The 15889-nt window shown below is 34.5% G+C and overlaps 1 pseudogene; it reads right to left on the reverse strand.

The window, feature by feature from the left end:
- Positions 1-3549: 3549 nt before the first annotated feature.
- On the reverse strand, positions 3550-13577 carry LOC127512127 (deoxynucleoside triphosphate triphosphohydrolase SAMHD1-like; annotated as a pseudogene).
- Positions 13578-15889: the final 2312 nt, after the last annotated feature.

Below are 15889 nucleotides of genomic sequence, written 5' to 3' on the forward strand. Positions count from 1 at the left end.
AATGCAGTGCATTTTTCTGCTCTCTTTTGATTGACAGGATATTCCGGCCCTGACTATATGTTTTTAAACTATCCGATAGTCGGAGATAATAGTAGTGTACACACAGTCTTTAATCCAACAGAAGAACATAACGTGTTTACTCCAACAATGACTGACAAAGGACTGAACAGAACCGGAAGAATAAATACACAGAGTGATTGAGGGAACTAAACAGGAACAGGTGGAGGAAGATTAACTAATCAGGGACTAACGAGGACAGGTGCAGACATGACAGAACTGAAGTAAACGGAACATATACGTGACAATATCAGTGCATCTCTAGGTGATAGTTTTTTTGTTTGTTTGTTTGTCTTAGAATGACTGAGAAAGGTTTCATATGTTCCCTTTAACTAACTGAGAATGAATTTATGCAAATACATTTTAAGTTTACTCTAAATTCTGGGATAATTCATTAAATTGTATATAATATTACTGTGGCTCTTTTGTCCTCCATCATAAATGAGTTTGTTTCAGAGCATCAGATGAAACACAATAAAAGCTGTCATGTTCTCATGCATTCTGATGCTGGTGTTTGGGAACACAATCGTGTGAGACGCTTTTGAGGGAATTAAACCAAACCGGGCATTTCAGAACCACCAAACCTACATTTGAGATGATGTGATGCGATTGATCCGCTAGTTAGTCCAGCTGTCCAATCACAGCCTTATAGTTAGGGTTAGGTGTTTCCATCATAGTTTAAGTGCAAATGTGCATAAAAAATCTGGCTCATTTGAGCGCACACATTTTTTATCAGAATTTTTAAAAATCTATGTGCATCTTTGCATTCCCATCTAGCAATTTTATATCATGCTTTTTTATCATGATATTTGGTTCTGCTTCTGAAATGTAATTAATTTATTGGGGGAACATTTTGAAGAATGTTCACAGTTTGGGGGCACCACTGACCTCCATAGTAAAAAAAAAAAAAAAAATATATATATATATGTAATATTTATATAATTTTTAAAAAATATAATATATAATTTTACATATAATAATAATAATAGAAAAAAAAAACTAGTCAGAACTGCTTGGTTACAAACATTCTTCTTTCGTGTTCAGCAAATCAAAGAAATTATACAGGTTTGGAACAACTTGAGGGTGAGTAAATGATGACAGAATTTTCATTTTTGGGTGAACTATCACTATCACATTCTGAAAATGGCACAAAAAATGGCACAAAAAATGTACTAGCCCCTGTTATTGGTCTTCAGATTGGGTTATACAGATTGTGAATTGAAAACTTACAATAAATATGTATCATTTAATCGGTAAATCATTAAAAATGTAATTTATTATATATATATATATAAAACAAGTCAAAACATTACCTTCATGTTTCTTGTAAATCCTTTTTATATCACAAAGAAGGTCCTCAACATCTGTTGTATCTTCAAACATTTTTTCTCAATGACCTGTTGACTTCTCTGTCGTTGCAAAAGAGGATGATGATAATGATAATCTGTAGAACTGTGTGGAGATTTTATAGATTCACAGACTCAACCCACTACACAACAGCATGTTATCAGGAAGCTTCTTGTCAGTAAAATGTGAGGGTGTGTCATAAAGATTTGATCATGTGCTTTAGATACTTGAGTAAAGGCTACCCGTCACACAGGGTAATTTAATTAAGCACAGGGCTCACCTTTGCGTTTAATGAAAAGCTGATGCAGGGTTTTTCCTCATAAACTTATGAGACCGTAATGTGAATTCATAATGTTGTGATCCAACGTGATCAGAACATTTCTCGCAGAAATTGGACTTGCTGGTTGGAATCTCCCTAGTTCAGTAGTGAGGGCACTGATGAGGGAGTCATTTTAAGGGCTAAATCTCAAACGCAAAAAACATCAACATATAGGCTAATGCTGCAGAGAACTGTGATGTGCTTAGTGCTATGAAAAATATTAATGGCATAGATTGGAATATCAAAACAGTTGGAAAAACAACACTCAGCAAGTTTCAAAGAAACGTTAACAAGCTTGGGGTTTTAATGTGCAAAATAATGTGTGTAGCTTATGCTTCAATATGACAACTTTTTTTTTTTACAGGCAAGAAAGCAATATTTCCACTTCCAGTGGATTTCTTGATCCAAAAAATCAAATGAAGAAAAAAAAAAAAAAAAAAAAATCTGCAAAAGAAGGAAAAACTGCTAAATTGATTAATATACTTATACTGTAGTCAAAATGCAGAATTTAAAAAATGTAGCCTAAAAAAAATAATGTACATATTTCCCTTAACAACACACCTAACACTCCCTTGTAAATCAGTATTTTAAGTATTTAAGTATTAAATGTTTTGTGTTAAATGTTTTTCTTCCAGTCTATATTATACACAGAATATAATTAGGTTCTAAAATGCTGCTGTTAAAAGTGTCTGTAAAGCTGTTCACGTAATTGGCAAATGCTACAGAATCCAACAATTTGATTATATAATTTGATTTCTTATGTTTTGTCATTTGATCAATTAAGTTAAACAACATTACAATCCATACTGCATTTTCTATCCCCCACAACCTCATTTTCAGTCACAAATTGCACTTTTGAATGTGATTATTAACTTTTCATGACAAATCATAACCAATCAAATTCAAATTAATGTATATGCCTTATTTTAAAAAACACATTTTAAGATCACATTTTACATGTACATTAAACACACAGAACTTCATTTCTTTTCTTTAAGCTTTCACAAGAATAATGAAAAACATTCAATGTAAATGAATCCAGTGGCACAGGTTCTTCTGTTTAATTATCAGTGCTTATATTTCCATTCACTTTCACTTACATTTCGTGGCTACTTCTGACTTTCTGTTTGGAAGCCTATTTAATGATGTTTGTCAGATTAATATTTGATTTAAAAATGCATTTATTGAAATAAAATGAGAAAGAAATTCTAAAGGTATATTTGAAAAAAAAAAAGCCCGAAAGAAAGAAAGAAAGCCTGAAAGAAAGCCCGATTAGATAGATAGATAGATAGATAGATAGATAGATAGATAGATAGATGATAGATAGATAGATAGATAGATAGATAGATGATAGATAGATAGATAGATAGATAGATAGATAGATAGATAGATAGATAGATAGATAGATAGATAGATCGATCCATCGATCCATCGATCCATGCATATTCTAAAACTATTTGAATATTCAAAGTCAGGGCAAGTCTTCAATTTCCTGTTCACCCTAAAACTACAATTGTACAAAAATTGTAGTTTACAAAAGAAAATAATTACCTCTGTTGATTTTCAATAAGAGCTTCTGTAGACGTGTGACAGAAATAAAGTCAGTCTGGTTAGTAATAAGTGAAGCTGGTGATGCTGTTTGTGGAGTTGTTTAATCAGATCTTTTATCTATTATCTGTAAAATCATTTTTCTCCATCAGTGCAGGAACCAACAAAGACACAAACTACTAGAAACATGGTTAATGCATAAACAAAAAAAAAGAGAGAAAGATGGATCATTGCCCCACACTTGGACAGACTTTATTGTTGATGACTTATTTGAATCCTCATGTCCTTAAGAAAATAAGAAAAATTAAGAAAATATATTCCAGATAAATGTACATCCCTAAAATATGTCCCAGATAGCAAGCACCCCATTGAAACAATGTTAAATCAATGTTAATGTGTCAACATTAACTGCACTGAATCAACATCACATTTGAACCAGAAATTAATGTAAAAAAAAAAAAAAAAAAAAAGATTTCATCAAAAAATCAATGGTAATGACATTGAATCAGATACAATGTGCACTCGCAGAAAATGAAACAAAACAACTTCAACTGACTTCTGCCACAGCCTTAGATGAAATCAACTGAAAAGACATTAAATCTCTCTTATTACAAACCAGACTGACTTTATTTCTGTCATTTGTCTACAGTTCTTTTTGAGAATTAACAGGTTTAGATGTCAATGTTTTATTGAAAATGTTTGAGTGTTTCAGTGTTTTCTTTAGTTGGGCAGTTTGACTCTTTGCTTTTTATGTCAGTTTGTGGTGTTTGTAACAGTGTTTACTAGAACACATTACTTGTTGCGAAGGAAGCCAGAAACAAAGATGATCAGATCATATAATTTTCATTATCATAAAGAAAAATGATTGATGAATCTAAGTGTTTATTTGTTCTTAATAGATTTTCCCCGAGCATACTGAGATCTTCTTAATTTTGTTTTTCTAAATATTAGATTAGAGACACACACAGACATCAAGAATCAGCATATGAATCTCAACAATGTTGACATGCTTCATGCCGCAATGCATGATGGGGACCCACCATAGTACACAACTCATGACTCCCAGCATGCATTGCGGCATCAAGTATGTTTCAATTTTTATTAATAAAACATCAACATCTAAAACCTCTATTAATTCTCACAAAGAACTTATGTAGATCAATGACAGAAATGGAGTCAGTCTGGTGTGTAATAACAGAGATGCATTCGTTGATGCATTAAACATTGTTTCAGTGGTTGTTTGCTATCTGTGGTAGGCCTACACCCAAGCTTTACTAAATCACTACTGTCTACTCTGTTGGAAAGAAATATCAGTTCTCCACATTCATCAGTCCTACACTTCCAGTCCTTTAAATCAATACAACACCATCCCTGATTGTTAATCACATTTAATGAATTTGCAGCTGCTGTCCCTGGTTAGACTGTTAAAAAAAAAAAAAAGTGTCTGGCAACCAGATGTCACAAATATTATTTTGTTTAATTGACCCTTCGCAAAGACCCGCCCCCCCTTAGTTACTGTTGCTTTGTCCGACAAGCCATGGCGCTGTCACACACCACACAGAGTGAAAATACATCGCGGATCAAAGAGGACACTGACAACACGTCGACAGACAAGACAGAGCAGGTTACTTATGATATTAAACAAAGTCCCAGCTTTCAAATGGTGTAATTTAAGAAATTCAAACAATAAAAACTGTTTTGTGGCTCTTTAATGTGTCATGACAGATTGCTGTAGCGTCTCAGCTCAAGCGGCTCGTGAACCGATCATCTCTTCCTACTAGTTTCATTTATAGCATCAAATAAACATGAATGAACATGAGAAGGAATGTTATTTCAAACGCGAAAGACGTCAATACACACCAATTTTCAAGCTAATCCACCGAGGTTAATCTTCGGACTGCTTTGTCGGACAAAATTACGGATTCGACATTATGATTGGTTAGATCACTTGTCAATCAAACTCCCGGCGAAGGGTCGATTGTCTTTAATTCAGATAGTAAATTATTCCCTAACCATATACCTTAACTGAAAATATTTTTTTTTTTACATTTTGCTGCTTGGCTTTTGTGACATATGTGGACCTCTGCCCTGTTGTTTTTGTTTTTGTTGTTTAGGGAGTCCAAAATTGTCTGAACACCAGATCTGAAAAGCACTTCTCCGCCTCTTCCACCTTCTTCTTCTCCTCCTCCTTATCTTCAGCTCTCTGATCATCAGTTCTTCTGTAATAAACTCTGACAAGCTCTTCATTGAACTTCTTCGGCAGGAAACTGGACAGCTGTCAATACAAGACAACAATCACACCATGAGTTTTCTAAAGATACTTAACGGAGTAAATTAATTACAATATAAACTTCACTGAGCCCAACAAGATGAAGCTCAAGCTACAGTCCAATTGGTTTACTAAAAGCACATCCATTAAGGAATGAATGACATCTATTTGTAAAATATACATAAAATACACACACACACACACACACACATTCATATATATATATATATAATAATATATATACACACACATATATATATATATATATATATATATATATATAATACACACATATACAATGATCTGAAATAAAACATGATTACCTGATAATCTTTAATTGTAGAAGCTTCATTGGGTTTCCTCTTGCTGATAGAAATAGACAGATTCAATGGGGTTTTTGTCCTTCATGCCGTGATCCAGATCAACCACCTGAGTAAGAGATGAAATAGTTTGTGAAGATGTGAAGGCAGAGGTGAAGGGATGAATTCACTAAACAGTTATATGTTTTATTTCAGAGCAAAACCTGCATCTTAATCACTTTCAATCTAGTTTAAGCACAGAATAACTACATAACTTACATAAACTGGTAATCTTCAGCATTCAGAGAAACAGTTGGTTTATCAAGCTTGTACTTCTGTACTGCGGCTTTCCATGTTTCTGTCAGCTTTTCCTGAATTTTCAGATTTGAAAGGGTTAGTCAAGTACTGAACAGTTACTGTACAGTAAACACTGTCTTAACAGTCACTAAACCGACATATTTTTCTATTCTGACCTTTGACATGTTTTTCTCAGTCAGGCGAGCTTCTCCCACAAACTTTGGCAGTTTTCTTCTGACGATCTTGTCTAGAATGTCTCTGGATTTCTGCAGGTTTTTAGCAGTGGAGGACGAGATCTGCTCAAAGATCTCATCTAACAGAATAAAAAAGTATTAACAAATGAATTTCTTCAGACCATTACATTATTTACTTACAGATAAAAATGGAAAATGATGCTTTCAGCTGACCTGTGAGTTTGCTGTATTCCTCTGCCGTCTTTATGGCTTCAGAAATCTTCAGCCATATCTTCAGGTTTTCCTTCATGAAGGTCACGATCAGCAAGTAAGAGCGCTTCAGCAAACCTAACACATAGAAAAACAAATGAGTTAGTGTGTTGTACCATGTATGCTGTGGAAACTTAAGTGTAGGGCCCCGTGATTTCCATGATGCAGAACACGCAGACAGAATTGCAGAATTCATTTATAAAAATGGTCAGAGACAGATTCAGATGATTTGCTCAATAAAGGTCTAATTTTGACTTCTGGAACTCTTGAGCTTCTTTGGCAAGAAAGGGATGACTTTTTTCCACAACACTGTCTCACTATATAATGACATGAACACATGAAACTTCATCTCCATATATAATAATAATTTTTTTCTTCCCATGTTTTAATTATATCAGTAAATTCTATGTTGTGCCGCACTACTGTTTGACAAAAAATGGGTTTGTTTAATTTTAATTTGGTAAAAGATTAATTCATGTTGTATGTCTTCACTTGATTACCAGAATAAATAAAATACACAACAGAATTTTTATTTTTATTTTTTTTTTAAATCATGATTTCAATTGATTAGATATGATTTTTTGATTAATTAAAAATAAAGTTAACCATTAAATTGAGTCTAGAAAAATTAAAACGGAGAAAGGAAAGGAGAAAGGAATTTGGAAAAAAAATATATAATTTGGGAAAAAATTAAACTGGTTTCATAGAGCCCTCAAGTGCAGTCAATAGTCTAATGCAGAATTTGTGTAAGGTCATGTAAAGAATAATGATCAATGAGCAAAGGATGTTAAATTGTGTACAGCGGGACATGTTCACTGCAAACAGAGAGACTCACATGTCTTCAATGATGTTGCAGATCTTGTGCTGGTAGGCCTGGCGATGGAGAGAGTATCGGGTGCGAAACATGTCATAAACATTATCTGCCTCCTGTTAGACACAAACACCAGTGTCACAGATCCCATGATACAATGACAAATTCAACAGCTTTTCATCTTTTAATTTGGTCACTTTTTTAGATTTTTCCAAAGAAACAAATCACCACATTTTTAAACAGACAGCTGATCAAAAAAGATATTATAAAAATATAAATAATTAAATGCCACTTTTTGGGTTGTATCATGTACCTTGTCCCTGAAGCAGATGTGATTTCTTCCATTCATTTTACACACTCGAGCAAACTTCAACAAACGCTGATGGTCAAAACTGTTACGAATGCCAAGGTGATGACAGTCTCTAAGAAATTTTTGTATCAAATACAAAAAAAAATAAAAAATAAATACAATGGATAGAATGGATAAATGTCAGCTTGGCTCTGTTTGCATTAGTTCAGAGGTGCCTTTATTTTAAATGGACCTACTGCGACCTACAAGAGATTAAAACAAGGCTGAATTCAAGCTGTGAATATGGTCTTATATTTGCTACTATGTGTTCTTGTGTTGCCATCAGCCAATCAAAATGTCTAATAATAATTACCGTGCGAAATAGTCCCATTTGTCCACATCAATGCCGTTCTGTTTGTTTGCCACAATCTCATACAGGAAAGATTTGTCTTCATCTCTGCCCTTGAATGTCCACTGGACAGAAAAGCATGTCTGTTTCGCTTCAACATTTTCCACTAAAGGTTGTATCATTCAGTTTTTTTAACACATCTGGAGTATCATTATGAACCTTATCATCTGAATCTTTTGCCCCTTCGATTAACTCTTTAATGAAGATGACATCTCTATTATCCAGTCCATGCTCTTTCAACACATCTTCATTCTCATCCTTCAAACTCTTCAGAATGTCATCAAACATCTGCACTGACATCTGCTCATGCTGCAGTAAAGACACAAAGACAGATGAGATCTTAAATACATAAAATACAGAGTCCACACAGCAAAAACCACAGTGTTAAATAAACTCTGCTGGGAGTATATGTGAGACCATACTCAAGAGTGGTAAATGAGCACTGAAGTAGTGTTAAAATTAATGAGATAATTAAGTAATTAATTGAGTGATGATTGACCATTATTGGAGATACCTGATGTTAACAAGTTAAAAGGTCAAGGGTCAGGAGCTCAACTAAAGCAAACCCTGATCTCCATGATGGTGACTTAAAATTGTGATTTTCTCCTTTGGTGATTCTGCTTGTTATCATCAGGGGTTTTCAATAATGGCCAATTATCTCTCAATTAATCACTTAATTATCTCATTAACTTTAAAACTGCTTCAGTTAATTTAACACTCTTATTTAAACACTTTATCATTCTTGAGTATGGTCTCTTATACACTCCCAGCAGGAGTTTTTGCTGTGCAATTGCATTCCCAGCTAAAAGAATTTTGTTACAAGTACGTTCTCTAAATATTCAGTGTTGGTTCTGAGAACATTAAAAACATCCAGTTTTCTTGATGTTAGAGGAACGTTTTTATAAGGGTATGATGTTCCTCAAACATTCTTTCAACTTAATTTTGATTTAAAATTCAACATTGTAGGAACGTTGATTTGTAACATTCCAAGAACATGAGAATGTCCAGTTTCCTTAATGTTAGTAGAATGTTATTTAAAGGTTAGTAAGATGTTCCTGAAACATTCTTTCAATCATTCAAACACCTGCTGTGAACAAGCACTGAAAGAAAGAGAAATAAGAACACAAACTACAACTTTCTTCAGCCACAGCCTTAGATGAACTGAAGATAAAAGACATTAAATCTCTGAAGATCTGATTCAACAACTCCACAAACAGCATCACCAGCTTCACTTATTACTAACCAGGACTGACTTTATTTCTGTCACACGTCTATAGAAGCTCTTATTGAGAATTACCAGAGGTTTAACACCCACAGTTTCTGCCAATCTCATGTTAATCTTGAGTACATATAGAATAAGAATGCATCCTTCATATCTCCGAAAAGTCTTTAGTTTTATCATATTTATAAAAGATAGATACGTTAAACTGAGTCTTTCCGGAAAAAGACGAGCTCCTGGAGGCGTGCCGTGGGCAGAGTCACGAGTGCGCGCAGCTTTTGCCTAGAGGTCGTCTGCAGGCTGTGACATCATTGTAATAAAAAGGGAACAAAAACGTTTGTGTTGTTTACATTATATGTACTTGCGCCGATTGCCAACAAAACACAGATATCTGACGCAACTTTACTCAACGCCCCCGATCTGCAAATCCAGCGCCGAACTGGGACTTGTTTACAAAGTATTCATCACTCAATTACCAGGAACAAACAAACATACGTGCACAACTCCGTTTTTGCATCGGAAAAACAAACTTCATCCTCTGTTCCCTTAACGCTGGGTTATTTGGGAAGCTGAAAAAGGTAATCTTTCCCTCACAACCAAAAACACACTCCTTCTGTGACAGGAGCGGAGTCTCATTTCGGAGGCTGCGTCCTTCGGAGATTGCATTTGAAGCCTGCATACTTCATCAAGGATGTCATATTTAAGAAAAGTAACTGTAATAAAATTGACTGATATTCATTGTGAGGTGTAAAATACTGTAATTTCTTTCTTATTTTGCAATCTAACGGTTATTTTTCTTAAACGAGACCGATGATGTATGCAGCCTTCAAAGGGTGCAGCGCCTGAATTGGGACACAGCCATTGCTGAAAAATCTCTCGGCTTCCGTATCCCGAATGAAACCACGTTGATGGGCGTGCTCGTGCTCTTGCTCTGTGTGTGCACGCTTATCAGAGAGAAGTGCCTATACAAGGAAATCTGCCCTTTATTACGTGATAGAGGCCATACTCGAAAAAATTCGGCGAAATGTCCACAACCGGAAGTTGTATATTTGGCACAGAAATACTCCGTCATACATCCAACTCGTGTTTTGAAACTTTGGCCATGTTTAGCATGACGAGCTGATGTCTAAGTGTGTCTTATTCAACTTTTAAATAGTTTTGGACGATCTAACACAAATGACTCAAACATCGTTTTGACTTTATTACTTTGGTAACACTTTATTTTAGGGTCTTTTAACTAGTTGCTTATTAGCACGCATATTACTAGATTATTGGCTGGTTTATTAGTACTTATTAAGCACATATTAATGCCTTATTCTGCATGACCTTATTCTACATTCTTAATCCTACCCAATACCTGAACTTAACAACTAACTTACTAACTATTAATAAGCAGTAAATTAGGAGTTTATTGAGGGAAAAGTCATAGTTAATAGTTTATGTGTTCCCTATACTAAAGTGTTACCATTACTTTCTTTTCATAAAACCTCTAATGTCAAAAAAAAAAACTGGACTGGAACTGGTCAAGAATTTTTTTTTTTTTTTTTTTTTTTACATTCCCAAAACCAACACTGAATATATGGAGAATGTTCTTATAACAAAATACTGGTTAGCTGAGTTGGCTGCATGAGCAATATGTTCATTCTCACCTTCCACTTCTCAGGGATATCATCAGGCAAGCCTAAGAATAAGAAGCAGGTCTCAGATGGTTTGTAAGTCATATTTTGCACATTACTGATCACTTATCAGACATGCACACACAAAACAGAGGGTTTTTTTTCCCAAACATAACAATGACATGACTAAGAAATTTGCATGTCCACAGATCCTTCTGATTAGAATTAATTTCACACTGACACACTTACCTCTTATTTGTTTAATCTTTTTGGCTTTAGGAATAACCAGACCATCAATACATGGGAAAATGGACCATGACCTAAAAATAAATAAATAGATAGATAGATAGATAGATAGATAGATAGATAGACAAAAAAGTTAAATATATTAAATGCTTTAAATATGTGTTTCTGTTACATATGGTTTTAATCTACTTAGACATTTATTTTAAAATAACTTTTTCCAAACAAATAAATACACAAAGTAATGAGCAGTACTTTAAAAAAAAATAAAAAATAAAATAAATAAATAATAAAAAGAACACAAACATGTGATGATGATTTCAGTAATAAAGTTGCACGTGTTTTTTTATATATCCATAAGCATCAGTGCTACTCACCAAGTCGTGACACAATCCAGCGATCTGAACACACAGGAAATCCTGTTTGGTGATTTTGAGCTCCGGCTGATTGTCATGAAGAATCTTGACCAGACAACCTGCTAAATACGCCACACTAACACACATACAACACCACTTCATGACCAAAACACTGAATTGAGCAAAAAGATTTTTGTTTACTTGCATGTCCATGTGACCGTTACCAACATCAGTGAACCATAAAAATGTATCCTTCTTTCTTTTATGAACCACAACAGGAGAAAAAACAGTGAATAGCGACCAGCTTCCAGCTTTTTAAAAAAGCATCACAGAATGATCCCATGCAACATGTGTCATATATTCCAAGTGATCTGGTGTATAATATATGAAATTTAATGTATTCTTAAAGAAAATAAGAATATGAGTTTGACCGTTGGTCTTCTGTGCTCAACTGCGCGTTTATGAGACACTATTACTGCCACAGTTGACTTCAACTTGCCCAGAAAAAAGCACCAGTTGTGAGAAATCAAGATTCATAAATGTGCCACATGGAATACAATCCATGTACCTTCTTCACCGGGGTGAATATATCCGTTGTGTTTGTCGCAACAAAAGTTGATGGTGACTAAAAATTGTGATTTTCTCCTTTGGTGATTCTGCTTGTTATCATCAGGTGTCTTCAATAATGGTCAATCATCACTCAATTTATCACTTAATTATCTCATTAACTTTAACACTGCTTCAGTGGCAGGTCTTTTACTTTCTGACCCCTGGACTTTACACCTCTGGTCAGTTGTTGTTGTGTCTCTCTTTTTTCTGTTCTTCTTGTTTCTTTTTCCTTCAATGATTTTGCATATTAACATCAGGTGTCTTAAATAATGGTCAATCATCATTTAATTATCTCATTAACTGCTTCAGTGTAACTTATAACACCCTGTAGTGTGGACACGTACACTGAGGGGTGTTAATTTAACACTGGAGATTTTGCTGCGTATGATGTGTCACATGACATTATTCTGTAATACTTTTGCTTCTTTTTTTAAAAAGCTTGATGCTGGTCACTGTTCATTGCCATTATATGGAGCGGGACATTTATTAAAAATTCTCCTTTTCTGATCCATAAAAGAAAGAAGAGCATTAGAACTACACTAAGGTTGGTGATAATTTTTTTAATTAATTAATTACTTAAACATATACATATATATATATATATATATATATATATATTTTTTTTTTTTTTTTTTTTTTTTTTAATTTTCATTGTAGGGTGAATTATTCTTTTAAATGACCAAAAATTTCAGCTGTGAATATAATAATATCTCACCCAAGAGAGTGTTCAAAACGATTGTGAGAAGCTCCCGGATACACCAGATATGTTTCCTCCAAGCTGTTTGATGTGACGGAGTCTCTGAAACTGAGGCGTATCTGTGATCTTCACCAGGAGGGGGTGCAGCTCAATGTGACCATGAATGGGGTCGTTGAAAATCTACAGCGCGCAAAACACACCGGATTATCACACTAACATGCAAGAGATTTTTCAACTCAGCATGTAGGCCATTGACCAAAGTGATTTTATGACCCACAAAACTCCTTTTGTGGAAGACCATTTCACACGCAAAATGCATCCTGATCAACAGGGCAACACTAGAGTAATTGATTCATTTACTCATCTGATTAGTTTTGTCACAAGAATAGATAAGTAAAGCACGGATTTCAGCAATTCTTTCCATGAAAGGTGCTTTCTGTTATCCACAAAATATAAAGTACATTCATGCTTATGTCCACAAAATGGAGGAAACTTTTAAACACATACATCATGTGAGGTGTTAAATTTCAGTTTGATGGTAGAGAATTACAATCCACATTTAATACATATCGGCTGTGAAAAGTGAAAAGTGAAATAACATTATAAGCAGAAATGTTCACGAGTAGTTCACATACCTTCATTTGTTTTTTTGAGAAGAATAAGGAGTATTTCTTCAAGATGTCTTGCAATTCATCATTAATGATCTCCCATAACTCTTGTTTCTCAGGCTCTGGAAAAAAATGCGACATTTTATATCCTCAGTGTTTAAATATATATTTTAAATAGTTCATTTCCTTAGCTTGTCAATGAAAGAAAACATTGCAATGTTTCAGAGACATGACTAAATGTTCAAAAAAATATACCCTCATTCACTATTCCCTAAATTAGTTCACTAATATAGTCCACTTGACAGAGTAAATGAAAAGAAGAGAGTGAATTCAGACACTGATGAACACCTGATAACAGAATCACTGAAGGACAGAGAAACAAGACCAGAAAAAAAAAAGAGACGAGCAGAAACACAAGAACTACAACTGACCTTCAGCCACACTGAGTGTGAAACCAGATTACAAACCAGTTTTGACATTATTTCTTTCATACATGTACAGAAGTTCTTGTTGAGAATTCATAGATTGGATGTTTTTTTTAAATGTTTTATTGAAAATAAAAATTGATTGAAATTTGTAGTCACCATCGTGGTGACCAGTGTTTGCTTTAGTTTGGCTCTTGACTCTTTAACATCAGTTTTGTTTTCTCTGGATGCTGTAACTGAGGGTTTATAAAACACATTTGTTATGGCAAGAAAAAGCCAAGAGGAAGTTGATCAGGTTTTTGGCTGTTGTGATGATGCTGTAATCATCTTGGACTTGTCTGATTCACTGATCTCTTTCTGTGTCTAGTCTTTGATTTCATGAGTATTTTATATTATTGATTATACTATGCCTGTGATTCAACAGCGTAAGATACAACAATATGTCAGTAATCAGATAATTATAAGAATATTGAAGTCATATACTGCATAAAAACATTTTGAGCTCCTGCTTAACTTAGACACACACAGACATCAACAATCAGCATGTGAATCTCAACAATGGTGACATCTAAAAGTTTTATGTCGCAATGCATGCTGGGTGCCAGCATAGTACAAAACTCCCAGCATGCGCTGCAGCATGAAAAAATTGTAAGATAAAAAGGTGTAAGATAAAAAGACAGACCCACAAAATGTATTTTAACAGTGTAACGCAGTTCGTATGTCGGGAAGAAGGAGGCGGGAACCGGCGAACGTTCAACACAACTTTAATATATTAAATAAACAAATAACAAAAGGAAAGTAATGCCGGCAGACACTCACGGACGTCTGCCGGCCACACAAACATAATAAAACATAACTTAAAGTCCAGGCCTGGTTGTCACGAATGTGGCTCCCTCGCCTCCTTCTCCGCACCACCGGAGGGAGCCGTCACCCGAATATTGACTTTTCCATTCGGACTACGTTTCCCATAGGCCCTCATTCCTGGGACTGATTGCGCACACACCTGCACCCCATCACGCTCACACTATTTAAGCCACATTAACACTCATTAACACTTGCGTCACCAGCCTCGCGCCGTTCCCTCACGGCTCTCGCCCACACTGCTCGTCGCAAACAGTAACAAACTGTAAGTTAAAAAAAATAACAGTTATATTCTGGCAACAGTGTTGTCAGTAGTTTACTGTAAAAGTGAGTTTTGTGGGTCACATTGTGCTGAAGAATAGAGCCTGTGCTTAAATTCAGGAGAAGATCAAGGAAACACTGATGATATGCTGCATGTTGTTTTATTTAACAGGTGGTGACTGTGTAGTTGCTGATGCAGCGCAAATTCTCTCTTTTTTTTAACAACAAATATTTTTAGTGTACAGCAATATATAAGTTCTGTCCATCTGTAAATAAGATCACAGTAATATATGCTCACATTATTAGCATATTATAAATATTAGTTTATGAACTTAAATGGGCAGTTAGCCAATTTAAGACAGTCGATTTCTGTAAATGAAATTAGTTGACTCGAGTTTTAATTGGAGTGCATGGTATTTTTACAGCAACATACTGCAATGTAGATTATGGTAAAGAACTGTAAAATTAACAGTAAATTACTGGCAACTTTTTTTTGCCAGTATTTTACTGTAAATTCACAGGACAATTTTTATAGTGTATGGATAATTTTTTATTTATTTATTTATTTTTACTTTTTTACATTTCTTTGTATATTTATTTATGTATTTATTTATTTATTTTTCCATTTTACAGCACTGAGAAATTAGTTCACAGTTGTTTTTGTGGCTGAGATTATTGCATATCCATTTTGAAGGAGTTTCCCTTTCAGACGCTAAATTTTTGGGAGGAGAGTAATTTAAATGAATCACTCAAAGTGATTTACTAAGGTTTACGCTAGTCAATTTACTGGTATTTGTGGCATTAATTACTTCCCCAAAAAAAGCATGTCTTAAACCAGACACTAATTTGCGCTGATCTTAGTAGATTGCGTTTGTCATTATGGAAATGATCGGCTATGTCTGTGTT

Source organism: Ctenopharyngodon idella, chromosome 1 (genome assembly GCF_019924925.1).
Source record: "Ctenopharyngodon idella isolate HZGC_01 chromosome 1, HZGC01, whole genome shotgun sequence".
NCBI lineage: Eukaryota > Metazoa > Chordata > Actinopteri > Cypriniformes > Xenocyprididae > Ctenopharyngodon > Ctenopharyngodon idella.